Raw genomic sequence first — 21780 nt, forward strand, 5'->3', positions numbered from 1 at the left:
AAAAAACAAGTTTTTACTATGTATCCCTGGATGTCCTGGAACTCTCTTTGTAGACCAAGCTGGCCTTGAACTCACCTCTGCCTCCCCAAGTGCTGGGATTAAAGTCTCATATTGCCTCCTCTGGTATGTTTTAACTTTTTAAAAAATTATTTTATTTATTATGTATAAAATATTCTGTCTGTGTGTATGCCTGCAGGCCAGAAGAGGGCACCAGACCCCATTACAGATGGTTGCTGGGAATTGAACTCAGGACCTTTGAAAGAGAAGACAATGCTCTTAACCTCTAAGCCATCTCCCCAGCCCTATATTTTAACTCTTTTGGAACTGATGATGTTAAATATACTTTGTGTGCTTATTGGTCATTTGTGTGTCTTTGGAGAAATCTCTTTTTAGATCTTTTCTATTTTACTCATTAGAATCTTCTAAGAGGTGATTAAAATAACTAAAAAACACGGTAACATAGGATCAATTAGATAGATGGCTGAGGGTAGAGGCACTTGTACACAGAGCTGATGAGCTGCACTTCATCCCTGAACCCACAAGGTGTCAGCAGAGAACTGATTCCCCAACTCTGGAGGCTGTCTTCTGACCTCAAGCCGACACCTCACACACCCTGACAACATCCCACACACACCTAAAATAATAATGTATGAATCAAATTTCAATTCAAGCTTAAAACATAAATGGCAAATAGCAGCACAGAAGAGTTAGGAACCTGATTCGTCCAATAGTCCCATGGACACTTTAAAGCGAATAATCACATTTTAAAAAATAGCAGTGTTGGGGCTGGAGAGATGGCTCAGTGGTTAAGAGCATTGCCTGCTCTTCCAAAGGTCCTGAGTTCAATTCCGAGCAACCACATGGTGGCTCACAACCATCTATAATGAGATCTGATGCCCTCTTCTGGCCTGCAGGCAGACACACAGAATATTGTATACATAATAAATAAATAAATATATAAAAAAAATAGCAGTGTTATCAAAGCACAAAAAACAGGCTTTAGAAATTAAGAACTACAAAGTGTTGCGGGAGGTCCTTCCGCTCCTCCAGCCAATATAGCTGCTGAGATACCAGCCCATTGGGGCGTGGTTTCTCTCCCTTTAAAAAAGCGGCCACTTCCCTCCTCGCTCTCTCTTACTTCTTGCTCCGCTTCAGGCGACTAGACTCCCTTCCTGATTGCGCAGAGGGCTGTTTTCTGGGACGATCTGTAAGTTTTTTCCCCTTTAAATAAATAACCATTATATTAATCATAATTTCAAACTAGCGTGGGATTGTTTGTGACTTACGCCTTCGCCTTCAACAAAGAATTAAAAAAAAATTGCTGGCATATTTAGTGATTCTGTAGAGCAGCTGAGCCAGGGACCCCCAGTAGCCCAAAGGCTCTTCCAGCACATTTTCTTTGTCCCCCTTTTAAAATTAAAAATCTTTAAAATTCCAGACACGTGCCCTGTATTACATCATCTTCCCTTCCCTTTCCCTCCCACCCTTCCTTTATCCTCCTTGCCCTGCGCCCTCTCAAATTCATGGCTTCTTTTCCTTTGTTACATGCATACATACATCACGCATACACATTTATAAACACTGAGACCATTTAGTGTTGTTTGTATGTACGGTTTTCCTGGCTGAGCACTTATTATTGGATGGCCAATTGGGGAGCTTTTCCCTGAGGAAGACTAATTTTCCCTTGCTGTCATTAATTGCCCATAGCTTTCCATCTAGGGGTGGGCCTTATGAGATTTCCTTAAAGTCACAGTAGTTTGGGGGCAGGGGAGAGCAGGTAGAGACAGCAAGTGAAGTTGAGGCAGAAGGGGAGGGGCAAAAGGGAGGGGATGAGTCCTGTTGTAAAGCTGGACTCCAGACAGTCATTCTCAGTGTGGAAAAGGACTCCTCCATCCTGTCAGGAGTCAGCCTGTGAGGTCCTCCTGGGCATCGGACTCCTCCATCCTGTGAGCTGAGTTCAGTATGACAGACTCAGTCTTAGTGAGACACAACCCTGTGAAAGCAACAGTGGATCTTATTCCTGTTCCTTCCATCCTGTTTGGCTTTCCACTCTTTTGATAAGAGTTTAGGTTTCCTCTCCCCCTTCCTCATGAAGAAACTGTTTAAAACTACTCAAAACATGAATGGGTCTTAAAAAATGGTTTCCAGTTTTAGGTCTGGGTTTTCAATATGATTCGTCAGGACTTTTCTCACTGGAAAATGAGGAGGGACACGAAGACGAGAGATTTTCCAAAGGTCAGGATCATGATGTAACGGGTTCACTGCCTGACCCAGCCTTACACAGCAGAGAGTCTCAAGCTCGCCAAAAAAATGCTGCCCCTGATGGCACACACTTCCACACAGATGCACAGCATGTGTGCAGTGGTACCTGGGCGAAAGTGGGTGAGGCTGATGGTTATCAAGTTGATAGCCTCTTCAGTGGGATTTGCTAGGTATACTCTTGCCAAGTGCATGAGCAGCATCCTTGGGGCTTGTTTAGAAGTCCCTAAAAGCCAGATCCTTCATGATCTGTGTTCTATGGCTGTGCAGAGACGCCATGGCCATGGCACCTCTTGTAAAGGAAAGCAACGAGTTGGGGCTTGCTTACAGTTTCAGAAGTTTAGTCCGTTATCAGGTCGGTGGTGCACGGAGGCACAAAGGCAGACATGGTGCTGGAGAAAAGGGCAGCCCGCATCTGGATCCACAGGCAGCAGGAAGATGGAGGGGAGGGAGCCACTGGGCCTGGCTTGAGCTTCTGAAACCTCAAAGACCACCCCAGTGACATTCTTCCTCCAACAAGGCCACACCTACCCCAACAAGGCCATGCCTACAACTCCTTTCAAACAGTGCCACCCCGTAAGCATTGAAATACAGGAGCCTATGGGGGACGTTCTTATTCAAGCCACCACAGTCATCTTTCATAGTTCGGTTCTCTCAAGCATTTGAGCATCACTGTGCCTAAAGCCACCTTATTCAGCAGCTTCTGCAGAGAGATGCAGGAACTGCACGAGCATGCTGCTCTCCAGCAGCCCTGGCCCAGGTCCTCCTGGCAGTCCATAGCTGTTGTGCAGGGCTGGACTTTGGTACATTATGAGTTGTTATAGACTAGACACAAGTTCATGGTCAGATCTAAGATTTGTGGAACATTTTCTGACATTCTGTGGGTAGACTAACACATGCACAAGCAGGAATGACCTGTGTTTGGAGCTCCGTCACTGACATAGCCAAGCCAGGATGGTGGTACACCTGTCATCTCACTGCTGGGGCAATACAGCCAGGAGGATCCCATCACGTACATGGGAGTGAAGTCCTGTCTTCAGGACACTCCCTTCCTCTGGATATGTCCCCTGAAGCCTGGTTTTGGGTCATATGGTAGTTCTATTTTGATTTTTATAAAGGATCTTCCATATTGTTTCCCATATGGCTGTCCCAATTTTTCTCTACACCCTTGCCCACACTTTCCCCCCTTGTCTTTGGATGATAACCATCCTAACAGATGTCAGGTGATGGCTCACTGCGATTTTGATCTCGGTTTCCCAGATGGCCAGTGATGTTAGCTACCTTTTCATGGACCTGCTGGCCAGCTGTGTTTTCTTTGGAAGAAAATGTCTTTTTAGGTTTTTCTTACTTTAATTTTCTCCCCCCCCGACCCCAATTTTTAAACTCTGAATGTGTGTGCCTACAGCAGCCTCTTTCACAGCGTGTTTTGTCTGTTCAGGGTCTTTTGTGTATGCATTTTAGTTGAGATCTTTTTTTAAATGCCGAGAACATTCCCATTATATTTTGAAATGCTGAATTAAAAAAATAACTCTCAGTTTTAGAAATATTGTATTAAGGGTGAAATGTCATTTCAGGAACTTGAGAAAGAATTCTAATATCAGATAAAGCTCCAAAAAATAGACAGAGATGGAAAAAAAAGCACACAAAGCAGTTAAAATTATCTCCTCACTGCAAAAAAAAAAAGTTGATGCTGCTATTTAATTATTTAATAAGGAGTGATTGAGCTTCTTGGTACCATTACAGATGAAAGTTTTTTAAAACATCTATGGAGGTTTTGCTGGGATCATAACTGGGCTAATGTGATCTTGTGTGTAGTCTGCAGCCGGATGGAAATATGAAAGGGGAATACCATGGCTCCGTTTGAAATGTCTCCCATAGGATCATATTTTGAATGCTCGGTCCCCAGCTGGCAGAACTCTTTTGAAAGGCTGCAACTTTGTTAGGGGCTGGGTCTTAGCTGGAGGAAGCAGCTTGGTGTGGTGAGTGAGGTTTTGAAGGTCATAGCCTGGTTCCTGATTCCCCTTGTGGTTTGCCTCCTGATCTGCACGATGGTAGCAGCCTCTACCACACAGTCCCCTGCCAGGAGCTGAGAAGCCCTGCCATGCCTTCCCTGCCATGATGTACTAAAACCCTAAAATGGTGAGACCTAAAAATAAACCTTGAAATAGGGTCTCTCTACGTAGCCCAGACTGGTTTTGAACTTGTAACTCTCCTGCCCCCACCCCCATAGTTCTAGGAGTATAGATATACAATACCATGCCCAATGCTTTTTTTTCTTTTTTTCTTAGTTTAGCTTTCAATATGTGTACTGGGAAGCAACCATTCAGTTTGGGACATGGCTAGGGTAGCCCAGCATTTGAATTTGTCTATTTGATGGACACTACCAAAGTGTCCAAGAGTGGCCAGTAAGTTATATAGCTATACTAGGTCAACACTCTTGTCTCTGAACTTGGACTAAAACTCAAAGAATGATACCTCTGCTGAACAAATAAGCTATAACCATTTAACTTATAGACTGTCAAAATTTTAATTTAATTTAATTTTATTTTTTTAAATTATTTATTTATTTATTATGTATACAATATTCTGTCTGTGTGTATGCCTGCAGGCCAGAAGAGGGCACCAGACCCCATTACAGATGGTTGTGAGCCACCATGTGGTTGCTGGGAATTGAACTCAGAACCTTTGGAAGAGCAGGCAATGCTCTTAACCTCTGAGCCATCTCTCCAGCCCCTTAATTTTATTTTATATTTTGAGGCAGAAGGTCATGTAGCTGGGGCTGGCCTTGAACTCCTAATCCTCTTGCTTCTACCTTCCACATGCTAAGATTCCAGGCATGTGTCACCATATCTGTGACCATATTTATTTATTTATTTATTTATTTATTTATTTATTTATTTATTGTTTTTTTGAGACAGAATTTCACTATATAGCTCTGTATGTCCTGGAACTCACTATGTAGACCAGGCTGGCCTCAAACAGAGATCCACCTGCCTCTGCCTCCCAAGTGCTGGGATTAGAGGTGTGCACCACTATGCCCAGTTCTATATTTATTTTATTTATTTATTTATTTTTGGTTTCTCGAGACAGGGTTTCTTTTTTTTTTTATTTATTTTTATTCTTTTTTAATTAAAATTTCCACCTGCTCCCCGTTTCCCATTTCCCTCCCCTCCTCCCAAATATTGCCCCCTCCCCCCGCTCCCCTCCCCCTATCCCCACTCCTCTTTTCCTCCCCCCACACCATTCCCCCTCCCTCTCGATACTGAAGAGCAGTCCAAATTCTCTGCCCTGTGGGAAGACAAAGGTCTTCTATCTATGTCCAGGAAGGTGAGCGTCGAGACAGGGTTTCTCTGTAGCTTTGGTGCCTGTCCCGGAACCAGCCCTTGTAGACCAGGCTGGCCTCGAACTCCCAGAGATCCACCTGCCTCTGCCTCCCGAGTGCTGGGATTAAAGGCGTGCGCCACCACCGCCTGGCTATATTTATTTTTGAATAATTTTTAGGGATAAAAATATCTTAACAAACTTAGCAGTATAAAATATTTATAAAATAAATTAAAATACATGCAATAGACCATTTCTAGAATACCATAATGCAGCTTTTTTTTTGGTTTTTTTCGAGACAGGGTTTCTCTGTAGCCTTTTGGAGCCTGTCCTGGAACTAGCTCTTCTAGACCAGGCTGGCCTCGAACTCACAGAGATCCACCTGCCTCTGCCTCCCGAGTGCTGGGATTAAAGGCGTGCGCCACCACCGCCCGGCCCATAATGCAGCTTTATAACTATATAATAATATGCATTTTACCTATACAAAAAAGGGCCCCTTTCTGGGTACCCTTAGTACATGGAACAGAAAGTTTTCTCTATCAGTGTCCAGGCTATGTCATAAAATGCACAGAATGCCAAAGATACTAGCATCTCAAGAAGAAGCCATGATATAGACAACTCATGCTTGGGGCTTTGGAGACAACTCAGTCAGTAAGCATTGGTGTCACAAGTATGAGAACCCTAAGTCCCATAAGTAAAAGCCAGCTGTGGTGTTGTGTGCCTGCAATTGCAGTGATAATGAGAGAGGAGGCAGAGATCACACATGTGGGGCTGGTGGGGCGTGTCTGTAACCCTAGTGCTGGGACAGCAGAGGTAGGTAGGTCCCTGGAGCTCATCAGCCAGTCTGTTTAGCCAATGCATGAGCCTCATGTTCATCGAGAGACCAGTCTCTAAAATAATAGGTGGAGAGTGATGAGGCTCCCTACTGCTGGCTTCTAGTTCACATCCACACATGTGTGCAATGTCTGCATACACACAAACAAAAGGTACCTAAGTGAAAACACCAAGTGAAAATCCTTTAGAGGAAGGATTAACGAGGTTACTTCTTGAGGCATACCATCCTGCAAGAACAAACGAGCATGAGCCTGGTTTGGATACCTTCACTTTTCTAAAAAGCCTCATGGTATGGCTACCGCTGAAGATGAGAGTTCATTCCTCTCTGCGTTACAATAAAAGTAGCATTTATATAGTTTTAGAGAGTATTATTATAGAGTAACTGACTAGTAAAAATCATTCTTAGTCCTGAGTTTTCTCTGTTGTTTATGCTCTAACTTTTTACTTTATTTATTGTTTTTTTGAGACAGAGTTTCTCTGTGTAGCCCTGGCTGTCCTGGAACTCACTATGTAGACCAGGCTGGCTTCAAACTCAGAGATCTCTGCTTTCTTCTGCCTCCAAGTGGTGGGATTAAAGATGTGCCCCCCCCCACACCTGGCTTCCAATTTTTAAAAAAGCTTTAAAGGTTTATTTTATTTTTAATCATGTGTTTATGTGCGTGCTGTTCCAACAGAGGCCAGAAGAGTGTCAGATCTCTTGGAACTGGGGTAACAGAGGGTTCTGAGCCTCCAGACACGGGCACTGGGCACCTAATTCCAGTCTTCTACAGGAGTAATATACGCTCTTAAGCACGGAGCCATTGCTCCAGTGCCTCCTGTTCTAATTTAACTAAACTAGTATCTATCAATGAGGTCTGCCCTGAGGGTTGTTTTTCATGTGTTGCTGAGGACAGCGCTCTTGTGCTGGAAATGCATTTCCTCATTGAGCTGCATTTCCCAGCCCCTGATGATGTTTTTAGTATGTACACTAAGAGTTTTAGAGACTGTGCCATTAAGAAAACAACTTCCAAAAGAAAAAAAATAAATTTTCTTGCTTAAAAAATTGACTTTTAAAGTTAGTATACAAAGTAACGGATTCTACTACTGTGTATTATTGTATTATCTTTATCTTCCAAAGTTTGTGTGTGTGTCTGTGTTTATGTGTGTAGATTAGAGGACAATTTGCAGGAATCACTTCTTCCCTTCCACCATGTGAGTCTTGAGATTGAGCTTGGGTTGACAGGCTTGGCAGCAAATGATTTTACCCAATGAACCATCTCTCTGGTCCCATACTGAGGTATGAAGAAGTTTATTGGATCAATCAATAGAATATCATCTTGCTCAGAAAGAATATGAAAAATGGTACAACCTGGATTCAGTAAAGGTTTTAATCATCAAAGCCCATGAGAATATGAAGAACAAGTAATCATTTCCCCCAAATCTCCATATGGGCAAGGTGTGTAAATTTGGCAAGACTTAGTATGGTTGGCAAGAGAGGCAACCTCTGGACCTTCAGTGATCTGAAATAGGTAAATACAACATGCAGCATCTCTGTGTGCAGTTTTATCTTTTCTCAGTACCCTTGGGACCTTCTGCCTTCCAAGGCTTGCACTGAGTTCTCTTTCCTCCACTTTCTTTTGTTTTGTTTTGTTTTTTTTTTTGGATTTTTCGAGACAGGGTTTCTCTGTAGCTTTTTGGTTCCTGTCCTGGAACTAGCTCTTGTAGACCAGGCTGGTCTTGAACTCACAGAGATCCGCCTGTCTCTGCCTCCCGAGTGCTGGGATTAAAGGCGTGCGCCACCACCGCCCGGCTTCCTCCACTTTCTTCATGTTAAGGAGAGTTTTTATCTTTGCTTTACCAGAGAGTGAGTATCTTGGTTACTTTTCTATTGCCATGACAAAACACCATGACCAAGACAATTTATAAAGCAAAGTATTTAACTGGGAATCACAGTTCCAGAGGGCTACAGTCCGTGTTCATCATAATGGGGAGCACAGCAGCAGGCAGGCAGGCATGGCATTGGTATCGGCCACTGAGAGTTCACATCCGGTCCGCTAGCATGAGGCAGAGAAAGAGAGCTAACTGGGAAACGCACCTCCTTCAACTAAGTCCCTCCTCCTTATCCTTCTCAGACAGTTCTACCGGCTGGGGACCAAGCATTCAAACACATGAGCCTATGGGCCATTCTCGTTCAGACCACACATTGGGTTGAGAGTCTACACATGAGCCTATGGGCCATTCTCGTTCAGACCACACATTGGGCTGAGAGTCTACACATGAGCCTATGGGCCATTCTCGTTCAGACCACACATTGGGCTGAGAGTCTACACATGAGCCTATGGGCCATTCTCGTTCAGACCACACATTGGGTTGAGAGTCTACACATGAGCCTATGGGCCATTCTCGTTCAGATCACACATTGGGTTGAGAGTGTACAGCCTCACCTCACTTCCATCTTGCCCTCTCCGCTTCCTCTTGGTGGTGAAAGATGAGATTTTCAGCTTCCTGCTCCTGCCACGGTGCTTGCCACTTGATGCCATGCTTCCTCCGTGACACGCTGGACCTTAATCCCTCTGGAACTGTAAACCCAAACACACTCTTTTTTCCGTAAGTGGCTTTGGATCATTGTGTTTTATCCCAACAGAAAAGTAATGAATACAGTGACCATGGCTGTGCCCTCCTTCTGCGACATTCTCATCGGTCAACAGGAAAACAGGAGTCGCCGCCAGCAGCAAGCCTGTAGCGGCCGCTTCTCTCCTGCTGATGCTAGCAGCTACTAGTTTATTTATTACCTCTCTTGGGCATTTTATATAAATTTTATATAACTCTGCAATATGTCTGTCTTTCACTTCACATAATGTTTTCAAAGTTGGCTTATGTCGCAGAACTTCTGTTTTCCACATTTGTCCTCCCCCCTCCCCCTCTTCTCTTTCTGTGTGAATGTGTGCACACGTGCCACAGTGTGCTTGTCGGGGTCAGGCGGCAACCTTTTCCCCTCATTCTTACATGTTTTTCTAAGAATTGTGGGCCATATATTTTGATCATATTCACCCCCTTCTTCCTCCTAAATCCACCCCCACTTTCAACCGACTCAATTATGTCCTCCCCCCCCAATCCAGTACAATCTGTGCTGCCGTGTGTGTGGCCCTCCCTGGAGCGTAGTCAGCTCACCAGGCCACACCTCAAACACACGCTCGTCCTCCCAGGCGCTAACAATTGTTGATGAGCTCTCTTTAGCCAGGGGTGGAACTTCATGCCCACAGCTTCTTTGCATGCTGGAATTTTGTCCGACACGGGCTTACGCAGGTTTTGTACACGCTGTCTCAGCTGCTCTGAATTCATGTGTGAAGTGCCTTGCTGTGTCCAGAAGCACTATTTCCGGGTAGTCATGCATCACCTCTGAGTCTTGTAATCCTTTTGTCCTTCTTGAGCAGTAATCCCTGAATCTTGGGAGGAGGGGCTATGCAAGAGAAGTTATAATCAGGGTGGAGCCTTCTTCAGGTGTTCTCTGTGCCTTGCCCAGTTGTAGAACTCTGTGCTAATTGGTATCTACTGCCAAGAGAGACTTTTTCAATGAGGACTGATAGATACACTAGTCTAGGGATATAGCCACAAGCCATGCGGAGTCAGTTTAAAACTGTGTCTATTTACCAGAGTCATAGTGGTAGGTTTGCCTATAGGGGCTATGAATTGTCTAGCCCTAGGTTCAGGGCCCCAGTAATAATGCCAGGTATGTGATTCAACTTGTGAAGTGGGCCTTAAATTCAGTAAGAAAGTGGCTTCTCACTCATGACGGCATCTCTGGACGGGCCAGTCATTGTTGTAGCTCACAGGGTCAGAGACTAGGTGAGAATGGTGGTTCCTTCTGTTCTCTGGTGTGTGTGCAGCATCTTCCAGCTCCGTGAAAGCTGGATGGTGTGGGGGATGCTTCCTTGTGAGTAGCAGCCTGATAGTTCCTTTTTCTATGACTCAAGTGTGTGGTAGCTTTCCTCCTGTCTTACCGGAAGTTCTGGAGGTAACCAAGAGCGTTGGTGAGATCCTGTGATATCTGGGGGCCCGTGTGACTCATTGCCAACAACTTCAAAAGATGTGACCCATTGCTAGCGTTGGGCTTTTTTTATCCTGTTGTGTCTTGGTGGGGCACTTTTGCCCTGGAATGGGGTAATTCAATTTAAACTCTATATATATGTATATGTATGTGTATATGTATTTGTGTATGTATAGATTTCAGGACGCTTCTTCAGTAGTAGGCTTCCATTAGTTATCCCTCCTGTATTCCTTCCTCTGCCCTTTCCTCCGGTCTGCCTCTCAGAGGACAACCTATGGGAGTCAGTTCTCTTCTTCCAACATGTGGATTCTGGGAATTGAGCTCAGGTCTTCAGGCTTGGAGGCAAGTGCTTTTATCTACTAAGCCATGTCACCAGCCTACCCTCCTCACTTATTGATAAGGCTTCTCCATGTAGCCCCGTTTGGACTCCCTGACTCAGCCTTGCAAACACTGGCATTGCACTATCACATGTGGTTTCTGTTTAGCTTTTCGAGGAACTGACAAATGCTTTCCTCCTATCGAACAGGACTTTCCTTTTCGCTCATCTGGTGTAGGGATGAAGCAGGATAGAGCAAGGCTCGTTCAAAGATGGAGAGAGAGGGTCACGGGGATAAAGCTGTCAAGGATACTGAGGGGCAAGAGCATGAATGGCATGGCCGAGAGTGCAATTGTTATGTCTGTCTCTCAGGAGTTCTAATTAGATTTTAGAAGATACTTGCCTAGCGTGTAACAGTTAGCAAGGGCCAGATAATATGTTGGGCTTAATGTTTAGTCTATTGCAACAACCTTGCTTTACAGGCCCAAATATTCTGACCTTTCTCCTAGAAGAGAGGAGGCAAGAAAACAACAAAAAAATTGGAGCTGGAGTGGTAAATGTATTATTTCTGTGCTATGAGGGGGTGCTTATAATGATTATGCCAAGTTCTCAGTAGTAGGCAGAGAAACTGCATTTCTCATATATTGCGTTAGGAACGTGAAGCTTAGTTCCTTTATTCCAACTTCAAAAGACAGGAATGGTCCCAGGGTTGTGTAGTGGGATGCCTGGCTCTGCGTGGATACAGACATCTTGAGCCTCATTTCTTGGTTTGGAGGTACCAGGCTCTGTGGGGATGGGGAAGGTCTTCTCTTAGAGAGGAAGAGATGTAGTCTGAATCCTTGGGGTGGGGGTGCCCTATGGCACGACAATCACTGAGACTCACCAAACCAGGTTAGGTATTTATTGAGGCACTGGAGCCAATTCTTTGTGCTGCAGGCCTTTAGAGGGATAGGATTTCAATGTGGAACTCAGGCTGCTTGGAAACAACTCCATATTGAACCTGAAAAATGTCATCGTTCCGAAAGGTAATGCGGCTCTCGAGGGACTGGACCACACAGAGCGTGTTGCACATTTGACTGAAATAACGACGGCACTGCCACATGCGAACCCAGGCCTGGAGTCTGACTGCCGCCTCTTCCTCAATGACGTATATCCTCAGTAGCGCCAGCCGCCGTTTAAGAAGCTGCCTGTGCAGGATGTTCCTCCACCAGCACTGAATCACCCAGGCATTGAGGGCAGCAGTCAGCAGAGTTTGCCTCACCAGGAATCCGCGCCACAAGGCCTGGATCTTACTGGCTGCTTGGGTCCTTTTTCCTTGGCGTTGTTTTGGATGTTGGCGCTAACCAAGCAAAGGACAGGATGCTCAGTGGATGGGGATACAGGAGAGGTGGATAGAGCTTTTGTCTCCACCTCGTCTTGTCCATGGCTGTGGCCGTATCTACAGCTATGGCTCATCTTCTGAGCCACAGTGGCCTCCTTTATAAAGTGAGGGATGTTTATGCTGTGGTGTTCACAGGGGACCCAGGGGAAAGACTTTCTGACCCTGAAGACCTTATGAGGTCTTCCTAAAGAAGAGCCATAGGATTATAGCCTGAATCTCAGTTCTGAACCAGTACACAATCCCGCTAGATATCACAGTTCCCAGGTTCTTCTCTCACCTCGTTTCCACCTCTCTCAATCACGCGGGCCCACGGCAACCCATCTACTTTCTTACTTCCTACGGCTCTATGTGCAGGATAGAGGGGATTTAAGGGACAAGAGAGAGAAAACCTGAGCTGACTGGATGGGAATGAAGATGGTGCCTCCTTTCTACAAATACTGAGGTCAGGGTTTTGGGGGTTCTGGTTCATTTATGGTCTGGGTCACACTCACCTTAGGTTTCCTCTCTTCCTCAAATCGACTGATTTCAGATTCAGACTTCTGCAATCAAAATGGGGAGGCATACATAAAAGCCAGCACCCACGCAAAATCCCTGCAGCCCAGCTCCCCAGTCTTTCCCAGGGGCCCCTCGAGTAGCCCATGACTTCCTTCTGCCAAGTAGCATCCCCCAACCCTAGGCCAGTGAACCCGACGACAGTCTTACACAACATTGAGCGCCCATAGCAGAGAGAAGGGACTCAGGTGATCATCCCCCTTTGGTTGCTGCTCATCCGACTCCAGCAGGCTCAGGGTTGCTGATGGGGGTGATGCCCATGATGTCATAAGGGCAACTGTGACCCAGGAACCAGGTTGCCTTCTCCAGTATCACAGGTTTTGGATGAAGAAGAAATATCTTTCTGTTTCTAGCCAGGAATGAGCTAGGATCTTTAGGGTGTGAGTATGTCCTATCCCAAAGATGAGTTATGGTTTGGTTACACCAGGCATATTCTGTCATTGATCACTAGGGCAGCAGCTCATGTTATGACAAGAAGGTCCATGGGTCTCCGACTTCCCTGACTGATATTCTTCTATTCTCTGCCTTTCCTTTGGGGTGGGGGAAATCCTTCTTTTAATGGATACAGAATGTGTGTAGAGAGTGTTTTATTCATCTCCTCATTGCTGTGGTGAGACACCTGAGTGCTGGGACTCGGTTTTCTGCAAGAACAATAAGTGCTCTTACCTGTTGGGTCCTGTGTTGCTTGGTTTTATGTCAACTGGACACAGGTTAGAGGAGGGGCCTGAGATGCCTCCATCAGATCAGGCTGTAGGCAAGTCTGTAGGGCACTTTCTTTGAAATTGATGTGGCCCAGCCCACTGTGGGTGGTGCCATTCCTGGGATGGTGGTCCCGTGTTCTATATGAAAGCAGATTAAGCAACTTATGAGGAACAAGCCAGTAAGCAGCACCCCTCCATAGCCTCTGCACCAGCTCCTGCCTCCAGGTTCCTGCCCTGTTTGAGTTCCTATCCTGACTTCCTTCAGTGATGAGCAGTGATGTGTAACCATAAGTCAAATAACCCTTTCCTCCCCAACTTGTTTTTTTTTTTAAATATTTATTTATTTATTATGTATACAATATTCTGTCTGTGTGTATGCCTGAAGGCCAGAAGAGGGCGCCAGACCTCTTTACAGATGGTTGTGAGCCACCATGTGGTTGCTGGGAATTGAACTCAGGACCTTTGGAAGAGCAGGCAATGCTCTTAACCACTGAGCCATCTCTCCAGCCCCCAACTTGTTTTTGATCATGGTGTTTTGTCACAGCAATAGTAACCCTAGCGAAGATAGAAATTGGTACCAGGGGTGGGGTACTGATGTGACAGACCTGACTATGTTGTTTTTAGGAGGACTGTGGAAGGACTTTGGAACTCTGGGTAGAAGAGCCATTGAGTGTTGCGAGCTCAGTGAGCTGTTCTGTGGAAACTTGGAAGATAAGACTGTTGGGGGCAATGCGGATGAAGGAGTCCTGGCTTGTGAAGTTTAAAGATTCTATTGGGGCCATTTGTTATTTTGAATTAAGATTCTATAGGACAGAAAAGCTGCTACAGAGGTGGCCAAGGTTGTACCTTATGCTGGCAAGTGAACCTAGTAGTGTAAGAATCACCCAGGTGAGACTGGTTTTGAAGGCATGAAGGAATCACAAGCTGAGGCTTGGCACTGTGAGAGGCAAGGATAGGTCATTGGTGAAGGTGCAGCTTCGGTCGCCGTCGAAGGATTGAAGGAGTCATGTGAAGAAGCTGGGACTTGGCACCATGCAGAGAGACTATTGGTGAAAGTGCAGCCCAGTTGCAGCAGAAGACCCCAGCATTTTGGAAATTCCAGTACCATGGGACGACCACTAAGAACAGTGGCAGCGGTGAAGCAGAGCCAGTCAGAGCCTAGATGACAAGCTGTGCATGCTGCAGGGGGTGGAGCCAGAAAAGTGACCTAAGCCCTGCTGTGGAATAATCCTTTTGTACACTGGGAGGATGTTTTGTTCTCATTGGTTTAATGAAGAGCCAACTGGCCAATAGCTAGGCAGAGAGATTCAAGAGCTAGTTAGTAATAAGCCTAAGCTATCGGCCAAGCATTTATAATTAATAAGTCTCTGTGTATTTGGGGAGCCAGTGGTGCTGATGAAAAAACTTCACCTACAAAGCTCCTTGGAAGATCTGATAAGACAGTGAGTGGATACCACACATTGAACATCGAGTTAGTTACACAATTTGAACTTGGTTTTGCTTTGATTTGATTGTGACTGTGCCCTGGTTCTTTCCTCTTGAAATAAGAAAGCCCAGACCACTGATGTCAACTTGGCCTCAGGTGGCAGTGCAGGTCACTCATATTGACATGTCATTGTCTCCACTGCCCCACACCCCCAGCATGACCTCCAGTGGTAATGTGGACCATACATGTGTTTCGAGGAGGCCCAATTCAGAAAATGAACTGTTCTCCATCTCGGACATCCTGTTGTTGCTCAGAGTCATGGCAATTGTGCAGCTGGGTAGCAACTTCTGGAGCAGAGCTTGCGAGAGCTTTAGGCTACTGCCACCACCTGCCGGCCCTACTCCACAATGACATGCTCCCCAGCCACCATCCAGCATGCATTGCTGCACCTCCCGGCCATCTTTCCCACATCTCGATTGCTCGTTTACTTATTCCTCTAAACGGCACTGAGGACTGTAGTGTGTCACATTGTATTTTTTTTTTTTTTTTTTTGCCCAAACAGGTTTACATAAAAATACTTATTGCAATGAATTATTGGTCTGGTTCAAGGTTTCTGGTTTCTGAAACACTATAAATACTGGACTATCGATGGGATTCCTCTCAGATATTCTGTTGGTGCCCAGAGTCAGGGAGATCTTGTGGCTTGGGAGGGCATCTGGTGACAAGATCCTTAAGTGCTCTAGGCCACTTGGATACCTCTCTGCTCTTGATAAGGCCACCCTGCCACCTCACCCAGTACCATATCATTGTGCTTGTGGGCCTTGGGCAGCGCTGTGGCCCCATGCTCTCCTCCACCAAGAAGGGCGTGCAGTAGCCTCTCCAGGCTGTGGGACCGGTGCACTGGCCTGAGCATTCCAGAAGAGGACCAGCTCTTTAGTCCCCAGATTGCCAGCAACCCACCACCATCTTGAATTGATCTTCAAATATTTTTTGAAAAAGGTTCTAGTAACAGATGTGCTGGAACACATCTGCTGGAGATACTGCCGTTCTCTCTGATGCTCTTCTCTGAGTTTCTTACCTCAAGGCAGCGCTCTGGCTCAGCAGGCTGGTGCAGCTCCTCCACTACAGTTGCAGGGGTAACCGTGAGAGCCGATTCTCTCACTTTGAACCTGCAGTATCACAGACCAACATCCCCATTCCTAAGGAAAGGAACAGGAGACTTCCACAGACCAAGGGGACACTTGCTGAAGGACTTCAAGACTGAAACCCAGTAGGGTAAATGCTACCTCTTGTAGCACTGTGTCTGGCACTTGGAGAATGTGCTGGCAGGGTGCAAACCTCAGAAGGTTTGGGTACCATCTACCTCTCTGGCTGCAACCCACCTGTCTCAGGCTGGCAGACTTGCCCTATTCTTGGGTCCTCTGACTTCTGGGGTCTTCGCTGCAGCTTCTCCCGCTGTCCTCTTGGTGTCTGCCCACAAGAATTCCTACCCTGCCACATGTCGCCTGCCCTCCCATGTTTTATTTTGTTAAAGATCTCTTTGTGTGTTTGTGTATGTTTCCTGCATACATGTATGTATACTGCATGTGTGTCTGGTGCCTGTGGAGGTCAGGAGAAGGTGTCAGATGATCTGGAACTGAGGTGATGAATAACTGTGGGAGGTACTCCATACCCGAACCATCAAGTGGGCGGGGCTGAGGAGAGTCTAGATGGAGAGCCTCAGCCCATTTCTATGCCTCCTTGTCTGTTGCTGTCAGCCCAACTGGTCCTCTTGTATACCTTTGTTTCCCAGCTGAACCCTTAAAACAGGCCATTCCATCCTGTGTCTGAATATTTTTTTTTAATGGGAATTTTTCAAAGAGAAGCCATTGTATAAGAGAATGGTGCCCTGATCACTGTAGAAACCTCTTTGAAAGGGTCAGATACTTTTCCAGGCTGATGTCAAGCCAGCATTACCAGTTTGTCCCTGTTGCCACCTCTGATTGTATCTCCTCCTTTCAAGGCATTGCTCATTCCCTTTCTATATACATAGATTCATCCTACCAGCTCTGTTCCTCTAGAGAACCCTGCTTAATACAGTACCTCATTCAAAAATTAAAAAAAAACAAAAAATGAATAATAGCACCATACCCATGATCCATGGAAAATTTCTAGGCTCTAGTCCATATCAGCAACTCATTGAAAGGCCTGACTCATGCATGGACAAGCCAGCATCCTCTGTCTGTGCTGGCTTTATTTAGCTCCAATTGAACCCACCTTCCCCTACCCATAATATTTTTGCCTATAACACTTATGTCCTTTTCCTGAGTCTTATCCTAATGTCACTGAAATCGAAGTTCCCTCCTGTCCAGTGTCACAGGAAAGGCACCACGAAGATAAAGACCAGGTCAGACCAAACAAGGTCACATGGACTCTGGGGAAGAGTTAAACCCAGAAAATGTTGGAGGATGAGCTCTTCTTCCATGGTGCATAACTTGAGGGACATCAGTGGGGCAGGGTCTCTGGAGTTGCTCATGCAACACCTGAATCCTATAACACCGAATATTCCAACCAGCAGGCATTGCTAATCAGTCCTAGATCTTGATCATGCAGCTTGAAGCTCTCACATTCTCTGCTGCCGGGGAGTGGAGACTGTAACATGAGGGGCCTGCTTGTTGGGGTTTCTGTCCCACCAGGTACCCCACAGCCGGCAAGCCCCAAAGAAAATCACACAGAGTCTACATTAGGTTATAACTGATTGGCCCATTAGCTCAGGTTACTTATTAGTGAAAGACCTGGATAAATCCAGACTCCTCTAGCAGGAAAAATAGAGCCAAAAATCTAGGTTCCATGACTCTGTTTCAGGAACTATATGAAGATAAAGTTAGATTATAATCTTGAGAATAATCTTGAGAAACAGAATTTTCAATGACACCCTCCCTACCCCCTTTGGATTACTGGGTTGTGGTTTCTTCCCTTAAAAACCCCTTCTCCCAGTTACTCGAGGTCGAATTCCTACCCCTGTGTGGGTTATGAGTCTCGGCCCCAGTGCACTGGTTCCTGTCTTGTCAAATAAACCTCATGTGATTGTAGCAAGGACGGTCTCTCGTGAGTTACTGGGGGGGGGGGTCGTGTTATCCCAAGACTTGAGTGAGAGTCTCCCCACACCAGGGGTCTTTTCTTAGCTCTTGTAGCTTATATTAACCCATTGTTCTTATCTATGTTAGCCACATGGCTCGGTACCTTTCTCAGAGGAGCAGGTCACATCCTGCTTCTTTGGTGATCTGGGCAGGAGTGCAAAGGAATGGGCCTCCTCCTTCCCAGCATTCTCCTGTTCTCATCGCCCCACCTCTACTTCCTGTCTGGTTGACCCACCTATACTTCCTGCCTGGCCAATTAGCATTTATTTAAAACATGATTGGGAGAACATAGACAATTATCCCGCACCAGCAGACATTCTCTCTTGGTTCTCCAGAGCTCATTTGTGCTTTAAGTCACAGTCATTTTCCTGAGACATCCAGCAACCTGTCTTACAGAAAGCCAGAAACAGTTATTAGGAGCAACCTTGGTCAGTTCTTTATTGGGAAAGGAATGCAGTCTGAAATCCGACAAATCTGTGATTCGAAAAAGATGTCAACCTGAAGTTTTAGCTCGTTTCCTATGAGCTCATAGGAGCCTTGGATCGTCTTAAGACCTTTACAAACGTAGGGATTCCTGGAGTCTTGCAGTTTTTGGACAGTGTTGAGCAAATGGAGGTAACGCTTCCGGACCAGCCACATCCGCACCCAGGACTGCAACTTCACAGCTGCCTGTGCCTGCCTCAGGTTGGTGACCATCACCTTCTGTAACTTCCTGTCTAGCAATCTGGCCATTGTCTCCCTCCACCAGCACTGAATGGTCCAAGCACTGAGGGCAGCAAGCAGCAGGGTCCTGCGTACCAGCGTGCCGCGCCACCAGGCCTGGATCTTTATGCTTGCCAGCTCGACGTCAGTAGGCAGCTGCTATTTGGAAGAGAAGTGGTTGCATGAAAAAGAAAAGACACTCAGGAAATAGTCCTCAGGTAGCTCAGCCTCAGGATGGGAAACCAGGGGGACTCAGCTTACCTCTTTCTGTCATGTTTACTAGTGGTTGTGCGTGCATCACCTTGAGTCTCAATGTCCCCATTTATAGAATGGGGTATGTCTGCTCTTGATACTCTTCTGGCTTTCCATGGAACTGGGCTGGTCAGTTTAGGACAACAGCCCTATGTTCTACAGATCTGTCTTGGATCTGATAGCCACCAGGGTCCCTTGACCTCTTCCTTCAGACCTCCCCCCTGCAAATGTGAGCTTTCCTGTTACCTTCTCCATGACCGTTTCCCTCCTCTGTGTGGTCTGGCTCTTTCACTTCTATTTTTCACCTCTACTTTGTTCACTTTCCACATCTTACACACACACACACACACACTCACGCACACACACGCACGTGCACGCACGTTCCATACTCTTGCATAATTTTGGACATGAGATTCTCTGTTTGGCTATTCATTCACAAACACATACCATCCCCAAGCTTCACAAGTCCTACCCCCGCTCTCTGGGATTTCTCTCCTATGCATCAATCTTTCTACGTCAGTCACCTGTTGTAGAAAATTATTTTAAGATGTGTTACTTTTGTTTATGAACTGTGAAGCTGTGATTCTTTGCCTGTCTAAAACACCTGAGGGTCCTAATGAAGAGCTGAATGGCCAATAGTGAGCCAGGAGAAAGGATAGGTGAGGCTAGGAGGCAGAGAGTAGGAATAGGAGGAGAACTCTGGGTAAAGGGGGAGAGCAAGAGAACAAGGAGAGGAGGACACCAGGGGTGATCCAGCCAGCCACAGAGCAAGCCAGGAAGTAAGAAGTAAAGTATACAGAAACAGATAAAGGTAAAAGCCCAGAGGCAAAGGGGAGTCGGAATAATAAGAAAATCTGGCTAGAAACAAGGCAAGCTGTGGCTGGACATTCATAAGAAAGAACAGACTGCATATGTGATTTATTTGGGAGCTGGGTGGTGGGCACCCCCCCAAAAGCCTAAAGAGCAAAGAGAAAAAGAGCAACAAGAGTCATCCTTGTCTCTGAGGCCAATCAGGTAATGGATGAGACAGTCAAGGGTAACAAGCCCTGCTCGTGGCAGCGCTGGAGAGCGTAGCTGTCCTAGTTAGCGGGGACAGTCCTGGTTTCTGATGGCTCTTCGGGGTAATGGCTTCATTCAGACCTTTTACTCTCAAATGTACCATGCTTAGAGCATCAATTCCATGACTATCTTATGGTATGGGCCACATACAAAGCTGGCCACACACAAGGTATTCATCGACCTGAGTGATATGGATTAAGATCAGGGGTCACCCCTAACATTGGGGCCCTATACCACCTACTTTTGGTTGGAGTGGAAGTCTCAATTTCACCGCCTTTTTCCCCTGAAGTGTGGCTCCATCTGCCTTTGCAGCTTTAGTTTTCTTGTCTTGGGTTTGCTTCTTCTATAATCAGAATCAGAGGGCAGACTAGATCACTCAGTGTACAAGTTATGGTTCTAATATGCACACAACTGCTTTGCTTGGATAGTCAGCCTAAACACAGGCCTTGGATCCCGACCACTAGAGCAACGCACCTTCCCCTTCATACAACTTGTCAATCAGTGGACTTTGATTTAAGATTTCTTTATCTATGTATATCAGTGTTTTGCCTGCATTTATGTCTATGTGAGGGTGTTGGATCCCCTGGAACTAGAGTTAACAGACAGTTGTGAGCTGCCACGTGGGTGCTGGAAACTGAACCCTGGGTAAAAGAGCCACCAGTGTTTTTGACCTCTGTGCCATCTCCCTGGCCCCAGTCTGGTTTTTCTAAAGCTCCTCTGGCAAATCCTCTTGTCAACTGTGGGCAACCACCTGGGGACTGTGAGCTGTCTCCTCCTTCCATTCTTTTGGCTTCCTTTCTCATCTCTGGATTTTCTCTTTCTGTGGGATGGGTAAGCTGTTGGGAACATGGTGTCAGTGTCCTGGTAAAGATGTGACACCAGACCCTGCTATGCCTCCTTGAGCCAGCCTCAGTCCTCTTGGAGACAGACAAGTCACTTGCTACTGTTGGAGGAAGAGTCCAAACAGCCCTTGGTAGCCCAAACGCAAGCAGCCCCTGGACTCACTGCTTCTGAACTTGGATGGCCTGTGTGGGCTCTCTTCACTTTCCCAATTATATTAAAATTATTTTAAAAATATATAATTGACAGCTTAGACCTATTTTCTTTCTTGTCACATTCTATCTTTCAGGGATTCCACAACATCATGTTCTTTTTCAAGGTGTAATAGATATTGTTGAGATGATGTGTTCTTCTGTTATTCATGACTGTGTAGAGGGAGAGGGGGGTCAGAGCCTGCTCTCATCATTTGGATCCAGTGTCAGGCATTCTGGTTTTGTTTGTTGTTGTTTTGGAGTTTCTGGATGTTTATGTTTTCTTTGAAGTGAGACTCTGAAACAAATTTTAGCCAGGGACTGAGAGTTTTCTTCTACTGGGGCACAGGAAGCAAAGGGTCCTTACAGGGGAGAAACTTTGAATTTATGTCCTGCGACTCAGTCCTGAGTCCAGGATGCTGCTCACCAATGTGTCACACAGTGTCCTCGCCATCCAGGGTGCCCCTCACCTTGATATAGATGTGAATAATTTGCATTGATATGAATCTTGGTTTACTGATATTAATTTAAGGTCAGTTTTGTTATATATATGTATTTTTGATATTGATTAAGGTATTGTGATTGTGTAGTTCATGTGAAAATGTAATGTATATATGTTGTTAATGGATAATCATAATAGTCAAGTTTGTAGTCATGTTAGTTAAGATTTTCTAGATGTACATAGATATATTTTAGATAGGCATTCTTCATATCTTTCAAAGATTATAGAATATGGCATTTTAAATGTTTTAATAACTTAGGGTTTTTCATGACAATGAGACACATCTGCTCCTGACAGC

This window comes from Chionomys nivalis, chromosome 4 (assembly GCF_950005125.1).
Source record: "Chionomys nivalis chromosome 4, mChiNiv1.1, whole genome shotgun sequence".
In the NCBI taxonomy this organism is placed as follows: domain Eukaryota; kingdom Metazoa; phylum Chordata; class Mammalia; order Rodentia; family Cricetidae; genus Chionomys; species Chionomys nivalis.